Below are 15,788 nucleotides of genomic sequence, written 5' to 3'. Positions count from 1 at the left end.
TTGGGCCTTTCTATTGGGCCTTGATGTGTGGGTTGTTAATGGGCCATCCAAGATCAAGTAAATAGACTAGAATAATTAATGGGCTTTGAGGTAAGGCCCATATGAGGAGTTGGGCCCAATTTGGAAAATTGGGCCATAAATGGGCCATATGTTGGGCCTTGATTCACAAATTGACCTTTGGGCCTTTGAATTGGGCCTTGAGCTTGAATCAAGCTAAGATGAGGGTAAAGTACTCAGCGGGACTTCAGCAGTGTGAGGTGAGTTTCCTTATGTCGGCCCGTTTAAGTAGTAGAGTTTGTCGTGGTGATCCCGATGTTGGGGTTAGCCCAATGTAGTTTATATGTTTCCGGACTACGGTCCGATGCCTGGGCGGTCCTAAGAAGTAGTTAACTATGTCGGGGCGGTCCCGGGCTCTGGTCCGATGTCGGGCAAGCCTGATGCAATATATGCGATTATGTTATATGTTATGTGTTCTGGGGTAAGCCCGATGTCGGGGCAAGGCCGATGTATGTTAGTCATTATTCCATGTATTATGTATTTCGGGGCAAGCCCGATGTATGCTAGTTTATGTGTTATATGTTATTTGTTCCGGGCTTCGGCCCGATACCGGGGCAAGCCCGATGCAGATCATGTGATTATGTTATGTGTTTATGATATATGTTATGCTGTGTATGTGCTAGGGTAAGCCCGATGTCGGGGTGAGACCGATGCCCAATGCGGTCGGATGCCGGGGTGAGCCCGATGCTGGACAGGAGTCTGATGTCGGGTAAGCCGATGCCGGGATTCGTCCCGATGCAGTTGGGAGTAGTCCCAGAGTTATGTTATTTGTTATATGTTCTTTGTATGGTATGTGGTAGTATGGGGGAGCTGACTAAGCTTCGTGCTTATAGGTTTAGTTTTGGTTTCAGGTATTTCAGCTCGCAAAGAGAAGGGCTCGGGATGATCGCATGACACACACCACAGTTTTCTAGTCTGGGAGATTTACTCTGATATTTAATATGAGATTTGATATGTTGACAAATATTATGATATTTTGAGATACATGGTTTATGATTTTATACTATGGTGATGATATTTATGGTTTTAATAATGATTTAAAAACGAAATTATTGGACCGTATTTTGGGATGTTTCATATATATCTCCACAAATTAGACACACTTTCTGAATTTCATCTTTTGCATAATCTACTCCATAGATAATAGGAAAAAATACTCTAGGAGCTTCATCTTAAACCTTGGATCAAATATCTTCGACATAGCCAACACCCCGTGACTTTGTTTCCAATACTCATCAAACTTTGTAATCATATTTTGTAACATCCTGTTTTAGGTGTATTCATATTCGGGACCGTGACCCGAATATATGTTACCAGGAGGCTTCAGATCTTAGGGAAGAAAGGTTTAGACCTCTTTGTGTGTGGGTAATATAGATTAGATGATCTGAGAGTTCATTTTGTGTTTTTGGAGACCAAGGGTATATCGGTAAAGTGGTAGTTCGGGCATTTTATGGAATTATATTTTTTTCAGAAATTTTTATGGCAAGGGGTAGTTGATAAAAAGGTAGAGCACTCAGATACCTTTTCGTGGATATTATGAACGTCGAAAACAGAGTTCAAACAAAGAAGTTATGGCCGTTTGAAGTTGGAATGGTTCGGGTGAGTGATCATTGACTTGTTGACCAAGCTCATTTAAGGCTCACGACGAGAGCATGCAGAGATCACAACGTGAGAGGCACCTGATGCCCCCAAACCCTTATTTTCGAGAATTTAAAGGTATGAGATGATTAGGGTTGCTCCCCCTCAACCTCCTTCACTTCCAAGACCTCTGTAAACCCTAATCTCAGCCCCCATTGAAGTTCTTGGTCATTCTTGGTGTTATTCAATATATTTTTGGAGAAGAAGATCATTTGTGGTGCATTTGTTAGCAACTTGGCTTCATCATCAGCTAGTTGTGGAGCTTTTGGACCCCTGTAAGTCCTCATGATCATGCCTTTCCTTTACTTTCTTGCTACATCTAAGTTTTCGTGCATTTTATTTCTTGTAATGTTGGTTAGCATGCATGGGATCCATAAAGTTGGCAACTTTATGGATCATGGTTGTATCTTAAGTATTATAAGTCTTAGATCTAGATTTTGGTCATGGTTTTGGATTCCAAGCTTGAGTCTTGGTCCTTTTCCTCCATTTTGACCTAAGTTAGCGCTTTAGTCATGTATTAGACATACATGACTGAAAAGATTCAATTTTTATGGCCCTTGGGGTCAAGGAAGACCCTCTAGACTGTCCCATGTTAAGGATTAATGGATTAGGAGCTTAATGCTCATTTTTGGTCAGATCTGGACTCACGACATGAGGAATAAGACCTCACGACGTGAGATCGTGTTCGAGGAAGTTTCTGGGCCAAAGGTCACAACCTGTCTCCTGTGTACGTTTGGGCTCTTTGATTGTTGCCTAGCTTGGTATTGGACTTATCCTTTGGTTTGGGCTCATAATGGACTAAGGATGTAACGCCCGGTTCCTGGTATGTATTTTAAATCAATTTATTCAGTTTTCTACAAGAACTCGACGATTTGGAGGCCCCGAAATCGGACATAGGATTTAAAGTCTACTCGACAAGCTTAGAGCCTCAACTCGACGAGTAGGGCTGCCATAGTGAAACCCTAATTTCAGGGTTTAACACCCTATTTAAAAACCTTAACCTCCAAAGGCTGGCCTCATTTATAGTTCCCATCATCCCAAACCCTAGTCATGAAACCCTAATACGTTTTTGAGACTTTTGAGCCATTTTCGGTGCATTCTTGAGGTTTGGAAGAAGAAGATATTTGAAGGAGCAAGGAAGTGAAGGAAAAGAGTAGACCCAGAAGTTGTGCTCAATTTCTGGTACATTGGAGGTATAAAGCTCCCATCTTGTCTATTCAATGTTTATATATAGTTTTGGAGTGATTTCCCCATGTTTTGGTCCAAAAATGCTAGCTTTCCGGACTTGGACGTCACAAGTGATTATATCATCAGATCTGGAACCATGGAGGGATTTCATGGCATAAAGGTGCAAACTTTATGGCCATAGAAGCCCCATGCAAGATTTAGGATGTTATTTTGGCCTTTTAAGCTCCAAAAGGCCATGCATGGAGAGAAAGGTGGAGACTTTACGTGGTCATTTAGTCTCTAAGGTCAAAATCTTTGTTTTTGCATCCTATCTTGAAGTATTGATGGCTTGTGGATCAAGATCTAGGTCATTAAGAGTTAAGGTTTGAGCTATATATTTTAAGGAATAGTATTAACAGGTAAAGGTGGAAACTTTACCCTTAAAAGGACATTTTATGTATGTAGCGGAAGTATGGAGCTTGGATCTGAGGGATAAGGACTTAATCCCTTAAGATGGTTTAATAGACTAAAGAACTCGTCGAATCCACAGTGGAACTCGAAGAGTTAGGTCGAAGTTTCCCAATTCTGAAAAGGGAAAAACTTGACGAGTTGACTGGGGAAGTCCCGATTCTGTAGGTAGAAGGAACTCGACGAGTTGTGAAAGAACTCGACGAGTCAGATCCCAATTTCAGGATTATAACTCATTGAACTCGACAAGTTGATGCACCAACTCGGCGCGTTGAGTCAACTCAGGATGTTGACTTTGACCAGGGTGTTGACTGTGTCACAACTAGGAATTGTAATGCTCTGTAAACATTAAACAAGGATAACATTGTAACTAAAACTTGAAAGCAACGTATGATGCTTATTCAATGACAACCAAATTCCATCAAACACTCTATTCAAAACACTCAAATAGTCAACAAAAGGTTGGAAACCCTATAAATTCCGGTTTAAGTCCATTATGGACTAGGATTTCTTTATTGGGCCTAAAGGGGCCAATAAACCTCCAATGTGACTATCTTGGGCTTAGAACTCCTAAATGGGCTCTAATTGGACCCACTCTCATAAGACTTAACCTTTTGGGCTTTATAAGTCTAAAATGGACTAGTTTACCTTTAATGGGCCTTATTGGGCCATAACAATCCAATAAGCCCTAAAAAGCCACCAAATCCATTCTTGCATGCACGTTTGGGCCGTAACCCACTCCAAAGGTCCAAATGGGCCGAAAGCTATTAATTTCGGCTCCATATTTTGGACTCTAACATCAAGGTCCAAATCTTTTCTCTCCTCTCTCTCTCTCGGCCCAAGTAAAACAAAACAAAAAAAAGAATAATAAAAGAGTGGATAAGGGAGGGTTGACTTTCCATGGTGCCACCTCACAATTACCCATGGGATATCCATGCATCAAATCCCATACTTCCATGCACCATCACCTCAAGACTCTACCCTCTCTCTTCTCTTCTTGTTTCGGCCGAGGATCACCAAACACACACACACATCTTCAAACTCTCATCCTAAACACTCTCAAGCACATCCTATTCTCTATCCAAATTTTCGAGATCTTGGAGCATTTCAAGGAGGTTCTTCCACAAGAATCATCACCTTAGGTAAGTTAAATGCTTGGATCTATAATCTAGTCTCTTTATTTCATCAAGAATCTTTCTAAACTCACACAAACTCATGATCATCATCTTAGAGAACTCTAAGTTCGAGATCCACCCAAGAAGGCTTACTAGGACCAAAACTCTTCCATTTCCTTCTTCAAAACCGAACCCACAAACCTAAGGTCAGTTCATACCCCTCTATTTTCGGTTTTCATATGTTTTATGGGGGAGAATGCAAGTAAAATGTGAAGATCTATGTGTATTTGTATGTTATGTGTGATTTCTTGTGATTTTGTGATATATTCGTGCTAAAGATGAAAGGTATTTCGAGATCTATAGTTCAAAAAGGAAAAATATGTGATCTAGTTCATATTTCACTCAACATGTCAAGATAAACTAATATACAAGCTTTAAATTAACATACTACAACATCAAACTCATTTTTGGACTATTTTTGTCAAATAAGTAAAAGTTTAGGAAAAAGTTGTCATTTGCGGTTTTTACAAGGTTCAAAATGCCAAAATAGTTAAAATATAAGTTTCTATGAACATTATGTTTTTCAAAGGACTAAAAATGAAATTTTATGACTTATTGGGCTAATTTTTGGGCTTTTCGGCCCATAAGCCCAAAGTTGCGAAAAATATGTTTCTTAAGGGGCTGAAATGGAAATTTCTCAAAGCAGTGGGTAGAAAGGTAAATAAATCTATTTCTAGGGTTTAAAATGATCATATTTGTTAAAAAAAGGATTTAAAATGCAAAGAATTTGGATTTTGGGTAAAAAGTGTAACAGTTGCGAAAAAGGTGGGTTAAAATGCAAATCTTTTAACTAAAGGGGGTTGAAACTTTCAAAAAGTCACTTTTGGGCTTAAAACATTATTTAAATAAGTGTTTGGGTCAAAGATGTCAAGAAAAATGGTTCAAGGACCTAAAATGTCATTTTTTTATAAAAAGGGCAAAAATTGCCAACTTTACAAAATAAGGGGGCTGAATAGGTCAAATTAATGTTGTTGGTCAATTATGTTAATAATAATAATAATCGGGCCAAAATATACAAAACTTTATAACTTATGGGTTTTAAATAGAAAAAAAATAACTATTTTATAAACCTATAAATCGTTATAAAACAATTTCGTGATTTATACGATATATCGATTAAACAACTCGCAACATTAGTACTATACAAAACAAGTAAACGTTCAAATGGTTGGGCTTGAGAGATTCTAATCATGCTTAATGGGCCTTCGTGACTCATTAACATGGCTTTTGGGCCCAACTTAAATAATACATGTTATTGGGCCTCCTGTGACCCAATTACATGCTTAATGCACCCTCAATGGTTTTTACATGCTATTGGGCCTCAGTGGCCCATTAGCATTACTAGTAAGGTCCAAATAAATTATATGGGAAATGAGCCAACGTGCTTTTCGTATACTCGACAGCCTTAAATAACATACGAAATTAGTAGGGCCTAGTAGTCCTCTTATCCTCGTCTGTTAGGCTTACCTTCTCTTCATGTAAACTAAAATTCGATTGTTAATCAAGGTTAATCAAATTCATGTGGATTGAGTGAGTAATAACGGGTGACACCAATAAGTGTCGGTCGTAGTCTGTAGTTGTAATTAAAGTCTCCTGGAGGAAGAGTGAGAGTTTGTGTATAGATCTATACGGGGATGGCTCCCCCACACCTAAGCTGTTCTCTACAGTTAGACTCGGGCAGTCTAGAGTGACAAAGTCTTAAGATCAAATTTCGGTGTTCATTAGAATACCAAACAGACGAACTAGTCATTATCATGCATGGTTATAACGACTCACGTAGATATCCGACATCATTAATCAGGGGAAATCATTAATCAAAGGAAAATCATTAATCAAAGGAAATCATATTCATTCGATGTAACGATTCAATAAAGTAAAAACACTCATAACTTTTATTCGGAAGACATCGAGTTTTCCGGGGAAATCAATCTTACTCACTTGTACTTTCAAACATTATAATGCAAAACTTCTCATTTATTTATGTTTTGAAATCATTCACGCATATACTTACAGGATTATCACAACATTTTCAAGAAAAGTTTTATTACAGAAAATATCGGATTTTCTGAGTTTTACGAATGACATAAACTACTTTACATCAAACACACTTATGAACTCACCAACATTATATATGTTGACCGTTTTCAAAATAACTTGTATTCTCAGGTAATCATTAGACAAGGAAGCATCTGGTGCGTTGAAAGTTTCTTTTGTAGTAGCTAATCACCAAACACTTTATATTTTGAAATCATGTAATGTAAACCTTGTACTTGATGTAAACAATGCCAGTTGTACTATGTAATGGTTGGTGATGTATGTGTTATGTTTCATATATATTCATTGTGATGATATTTCAATTTAAGTCACGCCAGCCCCCGGATGTTTCCGCCGTCTGGTTCGGGGGTGTGACAGACTGTGACTTTGACTTTGACCAAAGATGACCCGTAAGAGGTTATGAGTATGAAAGGATGATTAAAGGAGATCGTTTATGTGTAGGAGTTTGAGTGGAGTTGATTCCGCAGCCGAGGGCAGTTCAGCAACTTCACGACATTTGACGTGAGTTACCTTCCAGTAGAAATGGGTTGAAGGCACCAATGCCAACCTACTAGTAGCTGATTATAGTAGAGATGATTTTATTTGTGATAATCGCCTGGTATGCCACTATTTTATATGATTTATGTGCTAGTATTCTATGTTATTATGTGGTAGTGGTAGGAGGGGTAGGTTAGACCCTGTAGCCGGTTGAGATAAACCGGAGGGTAGGTCGGGCAACCCAGATATGCCTGACAGTATGATATGCTATGTATTATGTGGTAGTGGTAGGGGTGAAATAGTCCATGTAGCCTATTGAGATAAACCGGAGGGTACGTCGAGCACCCAGATATGCTTGACATGGGTAGGTTGGGCATCCCAGATAAGCCTGACGGGAGGTCGAGCACCTAGATATGCTAGACATGGGTAAGTCGGGCACCCTAGATATGCCTGATAGGGTAGGTCGAGCACCTAGATATGCTTGACATGGGTAGGTCGGGCACCCCAGATATGCCTGACAGGGTACACCAGGCACCCAGATATGCCTAGCAGTATGTGTTTATGGGATATGATGGGGGAACTGACTAAGCTTTGTGCTTACGATTTTTAGTTTTGGTTTCAGGTCCTTCTTCTTCGAAGGGAAAGGAGGCAGCATGATAGCAGCGCACCACACACAATTTTCCGCACATGAGATCTATGGGAGATGTACTCTGACATTATTTTCATATGACATGTTTTGAGATATTTGATACATGGGTGTTGAGTATGATAAGAGATGACATTATCGATGTTTTCAGATTACCGTTTTATAATTACTTAATTAAAAATGAAATTTTTGGTCATGAATTTTTGGATGTTACTAGTTGGTATCAGAGCCTTGGTTTGAGGGATTCGGACACACCTTTGGGGGTGTCTGGACTCAAATCAAGGGTTTGGTAATTTTTACAAAGAAAACAGTTTTTCAAAAATTAAAATTAAGAGTTTTGAGAAAGAACAAGATGTGTGATGCGTGCCATCGTCCAAGCTCAAGTAAGTATTCCCCAAGATATCCATACATGTTTTATGATGTGATTATGAGAACTGCATGCCAGATTAGGGCTAAGGATCCAGGAAGGATGCCTTATATGCCTATTTTATGTGTATGAGAACTGCATGCTAGATTAGGGATAAGGATCTAGGAAGATGCCTTATATGCCTGTTGTATGTGCTTATTGAGCTGCATGATAGTACTGACTAGTCAGTGATATGATAGCCTGTTTAGGGTATGATTGGTTTTGGTTACTCAATGCCCGAATGTTGATGGCTTTGTGCTTTTAGGAGTCCTAATTATCTTTAACTAATTAGTAAACGAATATGTTAAGTTACATATTACGAGCACTAAATAATTTCAGAAGGTTAGGTTTAGCCCTATTTCATAGATCTCGTTTGAGTCTAACCATTGTAGGGAGAGACCTTTCATTCGAAGAATTATCTGGTCTTAGTGATATGTAATCGTATTCGCGAGCTAGTTAGGGAGAGATAGCAGGGACTTCTTATGCAGCCGATGGCAGAGAGTGGGTTGGAGATTACCCTAGGGTAAGCCTAGGATGAGATTAGTGCAACGAGCAGTAGTAGTCAAAGGGAGTTGGTGAAGTTAAGGCAATCCTTGAAGAAAGTATGGATATATGTGGAAGGTAGTATGGGCCCGTACTACTGAAAGCAGAGGATCCATGCTCGAGTCAAGGAGGGCTGAGATTAAACCAGGGAACTTGTAGTGTGAGTGAGATCTCTCGAGGTTATGTATGACCTTGACGATTATGTGTTTTGTTTCAGAATGGTGATGACACGTGACGGAGCAGGAGGTTCAAGGTCTGGGTCAGGTTCGGGTACACGTTTTGAGCCAGTTGATGATGGATTGCATAAGTTCATTGCATCCAAGATTACGAGAGGCATCCTTGAGTCGACCCCGGTGATTTTCGGGTCGATCAAGGATGGTATCATTGAGCTGATGGAGGATCGCCTCAGGGCATTCAGGAGTGACATGGCATTTGGCCAGTCAGGAACGCACAAACTTTCCTTCAAGGACTTTAGGGGATGTAGAGCGCCAAAATTATTTGGGGTGAAAGACCTCATCGTGGCTAGGAGATGGATTGCAGACATCGAGTTTGCACAGTTGACAAGCTTCTATCCCGAGGGGTCGAAGTTCAGGTATGCTGCTGGTTGTCCGAGAGAGAAAGAGCTAGAAACTGGTGGGAGGCAGTCAGTGATGCTTTGGGAACCCCAGCCGTGGAGACTATGACCTGGTCAGACTTTGTGGCCAGATTCCAGGCCAAGTTTGCGCCAGCTGTGGAGATTCAACAGCTAGCTAAGGAGTTTTTGGATATAAGACAGACGACTGAGTCAGTGGCGCAGATTACCGCCAAGTTCAGGGAGAGAGCCTTATTGGTGCCTCAGTATGCGGGTGATGAGGAGATGAAGAAGACCCGGTACCATGACATGTTGAGATCTGACATTCGAAAGCATGTCACTTACTCGGCGTGCCCGAATTTAGAGGACATGATAGCCAGGACACGAGAGAGGGATATTGACATAGAGCATGTGAGGAAGAGGAAAGCAGAGGCTGGGCAGGTGACTGGGGGTTCAATAAAGAAACCCAAAGGATCAGACTCGAGGTCGAAGGGCCACCAGGGCCGGAGCCGCTATGGGAAATGGGGCAGGCCGCATGTGGGAGTATGCAGAGCTGGGGGATTAGGCTGCTATAATTGCGGAAAGACTGGACGCTTTAGCAAGGATTGCACAACCCCTACCCCCACTATCCAGACATCAGACCTGATTTTCTTTCATAACAATCACAGAGACCACAAAAAGGACAACTGCCCGAGATTGACATCAGGATCGCCAGTGACGGCGCCAACTCCAGCGACCCTGCAAATCACAGATGACCGACAAGACAAGACATATTCTCTAGTGGTGAGGAGCCGAGCCTAGCAGGTGACCACCGAGGAGGCGCGTCCCTCACCGGATGTGATGACGGGTATGTTTTCTTCTCCCTAACATTTATTACATGTCAGTTTGATATTTATATCAAATGTGTTTTCTTTAGGATCGTTCCATGTGAATGACATCCCAGTACATGTTTTATTTGACTCGGGGGCTACCCGATCATTCGTATCCCTTGCATTTAGCAAGAGGTTTTCTAAGTCTTCAGGCATGTTGGATTGTCCTTTAGAGGTAGAGATTGCGGACAACCGATTCGTCTGGGCGTTAGAGGTTTACGGAGATTGTGTCCTGAGGATGTATGATGAGCGGTATCTCATGGGTTTGGTTCCTATTACTTTGAGGGGGAACAAGGTTATCATAGGCATGGATTGGATGAGCCCTAATGGAGTGGTGATCGACTGTGAGCAGCAGTTGGTTCGCGTCAGGACCCTAAGTGGTGGAGAGCTAGTGATTCAGGGTGAGAGGACGCAATGTAGGCCGACTTTGTGTTGAGCAAGGAGGGCTAGGCGCTACCTTCAGCAGGGTTACACCGGGTATGTCGCCCATGTTATGGATACCCGGGAGGTGGGTAAGGCGAACGTGAGTGATGTGCCAGTGATAGGAGAGTACCCGAACGTATTTCCAAAGGAGTTGCCTAGGATACCTCCGGAGAGGCAGGTGGAGTTCAGGATTGACCTAGTTTCGGGTGCAGCTCCGATAGCCAAGGCACCGTACTGGTTGGCTCCTCCCGAGATGCAGGAGTTGTCTACACAGCTACAAGAGCTTTTAGACAAGGGATTTACCAGGTCGAGCAGTTTGTCTTGGGGAGCCCCGATTCTATTATGAAGAAGAAGGACATGTCGCATCGGATGTGTATAGATTACCGGGAGCTGAACAAGGTAACGATAAAGAACCGTTACCCACTCCCGAGGATTGATGATCTCTTCGACCAGCTACAGGGGGCATCTTGGTTTTCTAAGATAGATTTGCGTTCAAGCTATTACCAGATGCGAGTCAGAGAGTAGGATGTATAGAAGACTGTTTTCCGGATTCGCTATGGACACTATGAGTTCGTGGTGATGCCTTTTGGGCTTACCAATGCCCCTGCCGCGTTCATGGACCTCATGAACCGCATATGCAAACCGATACTGGATTGGTCTGTAATAGTCTTTATTAATGACATATTGGTTTACTCCAAGACGCAGGAGAAACACGAGGAGCACTTGCGGGAGGTGTTGGATATCCTGAGGATGGAGAGTTTGTATGCCAAGTTCTCCAAGTGTGAATTCCGGTTGCGCGAGATGCAGTTTCTGGGGCACCTTGTCAACCAAAACGATATTTTGGTCGACCCGGCCAAAGTAGAGGCCGTGATGAGATGGGAGGTTCCGAAGTCTCCATCTGAGATTCAGAGTTACCTTGGTTTAGCAGGCTATTACCAGAGATTCATACATGATTTCTCCAAGATAGCGGTACCCCTGACCCGACTTACAAAGAAGGTCATTGTATTTCACTAGGGGCCTGAGCAGCTGGTAGCGTTTGAGACTTTGAGGCAAAGGTTGTGCAAATCGCCGATCTTAGCCCTGCTGTAGGTTCTCGTTTTATCGATTGGATCGGTGCGAAAGATATTACCAAGAAAATAATCGTGTATGAACATGATGAACAAGATATGTGAGTAAAACTGTAGTAGATAGATAGAGAGATATAAAATATTACAAGAACACTCATGGGTTGGGAGAGATAACTCTCCCTTGGTGGGAGAGATCCCACCACACTCTCTCTCATCTACAAAGTCTGCATAGTGAACACTTACAAATAAAATAACCATCACCTCTACTTTATATACTAGTGGAGGGAATATGCTTTTCATACAAGGGAATATTCTAACCTAATAAACACTCAACATTGTAGAGCATTTTCATGCACCAAGAATCTCCCCCTAAATGCTCGAAAATGGTGAGGGTAAAGCAGTGATGAAAGACAGAACATCTAATAGGCAGGTCTGGCGGGTCTGGTGCTTAAGTGTCTCGGAAAAGCTGAAGCAGTCGTGATCTCGGAATCTGGAAATGGAATCTCTAGCATCAAAGAACAAACAGAGAAACACCACTCTCTGAATAAAATTATGAAATTCCACTCTTCGAATGTGATCAGTCCCCAACAACTAATCATGTTCACAGTCTCCCCCTCGACTATTGAACTGAAGACCACAATGTCGAATCACACAACGTCTTCAATATTCCGAACTCGAATGACAATGCACCAAATAATCTTTGAAGAATAACCTGCTGAAAATGTGAAGCATCCAAACATAAAGTCCGAATGATAAATAATGTGAATCTAAAGACATGGTCTAGCGATGCCAAAAATTTGATCGTGAGATAAAAAAGCATAAACATATAACATATAACATAAACATAGAACTGTTGCATCGGGCTTGCCCGGCATCAGAACGAACTCTGGAACACATAACACATAACATAAACATGCATGAATCACAAAGACATCAAGCATACATAACTACTTCTCGGGACCACCCCGGCATCGAACCGAAGTCCGGAAACATATAAACTGCATCAGGCTAACCCCTAGCATCGGACCAAAGTCCGGAACTACTAATATCTAAACGGGTCGGCATTGTGGCCGTAGACCCATTCCTACTGGAAGGAAACTCACCTCGCGTAACTGGCTGCTGAAACACTAAGCGGAAAATATCTGACTACTGCTCCGGCGAATCTCCAGCTATAATTTCCACAATGACACTTAGTTAGAAACTGACAACTATCATTAGGGTAAATTGACCATTTTACCCCTTGATAAGGTCCACATCCTCGTCAAAGTCAACTTTCCAGTTGACCGGACTTGCCAAGTTGGCCCGCCAACTCGCCGAGTCCCAATCCTTTCATCTATCCCCAACTCGTCTCCACTCGTCAAGTTTAGCAAGAACTCGACGAGTTCTCCTTCAATCATAACATTGGGACAATCTTCATCTGACTCGCCGAGTTCCTCCCGAACTCGTCGAGTTTATCTTCATCATATGATAGTGTCTAGTCTGTGACTCGCCGAGTTGTATGAACAACTTGTCGAGTCCGTCTTCATGAGTTGGGAGATGGCCTTGGACTCGCCGAGTACGTTCATGCACTCGCCGAGTCCCATGGTTTCCAGATCCATGGCAATGTCCATTTCGTTGAGTCCCTTCCCTGGACTCATCTAAATCCCTTCTAAACTCAATTGGGTTTCTCCTGAATCATAACAGTTTTGGGAATCAACCCACGACTCGCCGAGTCCCAAGAACGACTCGTCGAGTCTATGCATGTCCAAGCTCATAAGTCGATTTCTGATGTGCAAAACTTAACCAAAAGGTAGATCTAGGCTCCTAAGGCCGATATAACACGTAAAGTCATAAACTTTACGTGCATGCATGAAGCACTTGAGCTTAAAATGTCAAAACGGGGGTTAATAGCATGCATGGGGGGTTCTCATGGCCATAAAGATGGCACCTTTATGCCACGAGGACCCTTCAAGGTCCAGATCTGAAGGTGTATCAACTTGGGGCATCCAAATCCCAATGATCAAAGCTTCAAAACCCAAAATAGCCATAAGAAGATCTAGGAAATCATAAGTCAAGATAATCATCGTCTTCAAAATATCGTAAATCGAAACTCGAGCAATCATAATATCTGAACTGGATGCAAACACAAATGAAACATCCCAAAGTGTAGTGTCTGAAGATGAATAATCATAATTCAAAGACCATCAAGTAATGCCAAAAATTCGATCTGTGAAGACAAAAAATCAGTGCCACATCACACTACTAAATGAATCTTCATCTTCAAATGTCTCTAACATCAAAACTCCAATAATAAACCATAATGGATGGTCATGATTCCCCCCCCCCCCTATTTTTGATCGTCAGTGCAATAAAGATAAAAAATAATCATGAAACCGGAAAAGAAAATATGTCGGATATGATGGAGCATCGCACACTCCCCCTTGATGTGAACATCTACCTGTAAAAATGAGGATACTATTTTTCGGTCATGGGTAGACAGGTGATTTATTGCCAAACTGAACAAACACTGTAGAATATGTATGATAAGCCCGCTGCTAAAGAATCATAATGCTGAACTGATGTAATTCCGAAAACTGAAATGCAAACTCGAACTCCCAAATAATGGTCCGAAACCATATATAAATTGTCCGAATGGAGTAAAAATGCGAACCTCGGAAATGAAAAATCTCTAAAGCACATAAATATGAGCCTGCAAATGCGAGTTGCTCGGTAGAAGTGAGACACAAAAATAATAATCTCTGAACAAACTGTATCGTCACTCATAATCAGCGAGAAGAATAAAGCCTTGAACCATGGAGCTAAAATTGGTGTTAAAAAATAATTGGTTTTAATACAAATAATTTCTATAAAATAAAAATAATTGATTTAAAAAAATAATGGGTGTTAAATAAAATTAATTAGTTTTAAAAAAACGAATAAATTGGTTATAATAAAATTTTTAAAAAGAAATGGACAAAAAGTGGTTAGCTCGAAATATTAAGGTGGGATAATAATGTTGGTAATTTGAACTCGGAATATGGATTCAAAAGTGGATCCATATTTAATAGCGAATCCGAGAGGTTCAGTAAGATCCGAAAAAAAAATAGAATGGGTTTAAATAAAAAAGAATTTCACGGATGGTATTTGAAAGCGTGAACCAAGAGTTTGAGTCTAAAATTTGGTTTAATAAAAATGGGATGTGGGTTGGAATCAAAATGGAACGAAGTGGATTATAGGTTAGAGATGGGTAAGGCTGAAATGGGTGGGTCTGAAATGGTTTGGAAGAAAAGGTCCGGAATAAAATTGGAGTTCTGAAGTAGGAGTTGAGTCCGAAATGTTTTCTTTGAGTTCGGAATGGAAGGGTGAGTCCAGATTTGGTTTTAAAACAAAAGGTCCGGAATGAAAAAGGTTCTGACTCCTAAACTGGTTCCGGAAGGTGGGTCCATGGAGAGTCTCATTGGCAAGTCAACAAAAACAAGATTGAAGTTAATGTTATTGGAGAGAGTACTGTGAGGCGGGGCCGGACAGCTTGCAAAGCTGGGATGTGATTTTCTTGTTTGAATTCTTAATTCTGCAGATGGCAGTGGTCGGCCAGCACAAATCACGAGAAAATTAAACACAACTTGGTACACGCATGCAACTATTGAGTGGACAGATGGCTGAGCACGTGACTGTCTTCAACTTGAATACTCAAACATCAAATGCAGGTGGGACCGGCTAGTGAGATGGCGAGTTGAAGTTTGAGTGGACCGTCACATGTTGACATGTTGACATGTTGAAGACTTAGTGGAACGTGTAGATCACTCGCTGAAGGTGTAAGCCTCAAATGCTAAAATATTTAACTACTCATTCACACTCGGTAAAAAAAAAAGTAAATTCGGCAAATGACCAAAATGTATGGTGAGTTTAAAGAAAATGACTACAAAAATGAAAATTTCAGAAAATAACCACATGTTCCGCAGAGGGGTTCTGCAGAACCATAAACACCTCTGCGGATCTTGGTTTTTTTCATTTTTTTTTTCGTTTTTTCATTTTTTTTTATGTTTTCGTTTATTAATATTTTTTTTAATCACATAAGGTATTATGTGATTATTATGTAAAAAAAATTGTTTTCGTTTTTCTTTTTTTCTTATTTAATTATCTGTTTATAAAAGTTGTGTGTTTAATAAAAATTATACAAATATTCTGTGTTTTTTATAAAATTACACACACCGGTATTCTGAATAATTAACATATTTTAAGTAGGT

The sequence above is a fragment of the Lactuca virosa genome, chromosome 1 (genome assembly GCF_052849685.1).
Source record: "Lactuca virosa cultivar CGN04683 chromosome 1, Lactuca_virosa_CGN04683_v6, whole genome shotgun sequence".
NCBI classification, from domain to species: Eukaryota; Viridiplantae; Streptophyta; class Magnoliopsida; order Asterales; family Asteraceae; genus Lactuca; species Lactuca virosa.
Note: the sequence above shows the minus strand (reverse complement) of the source record.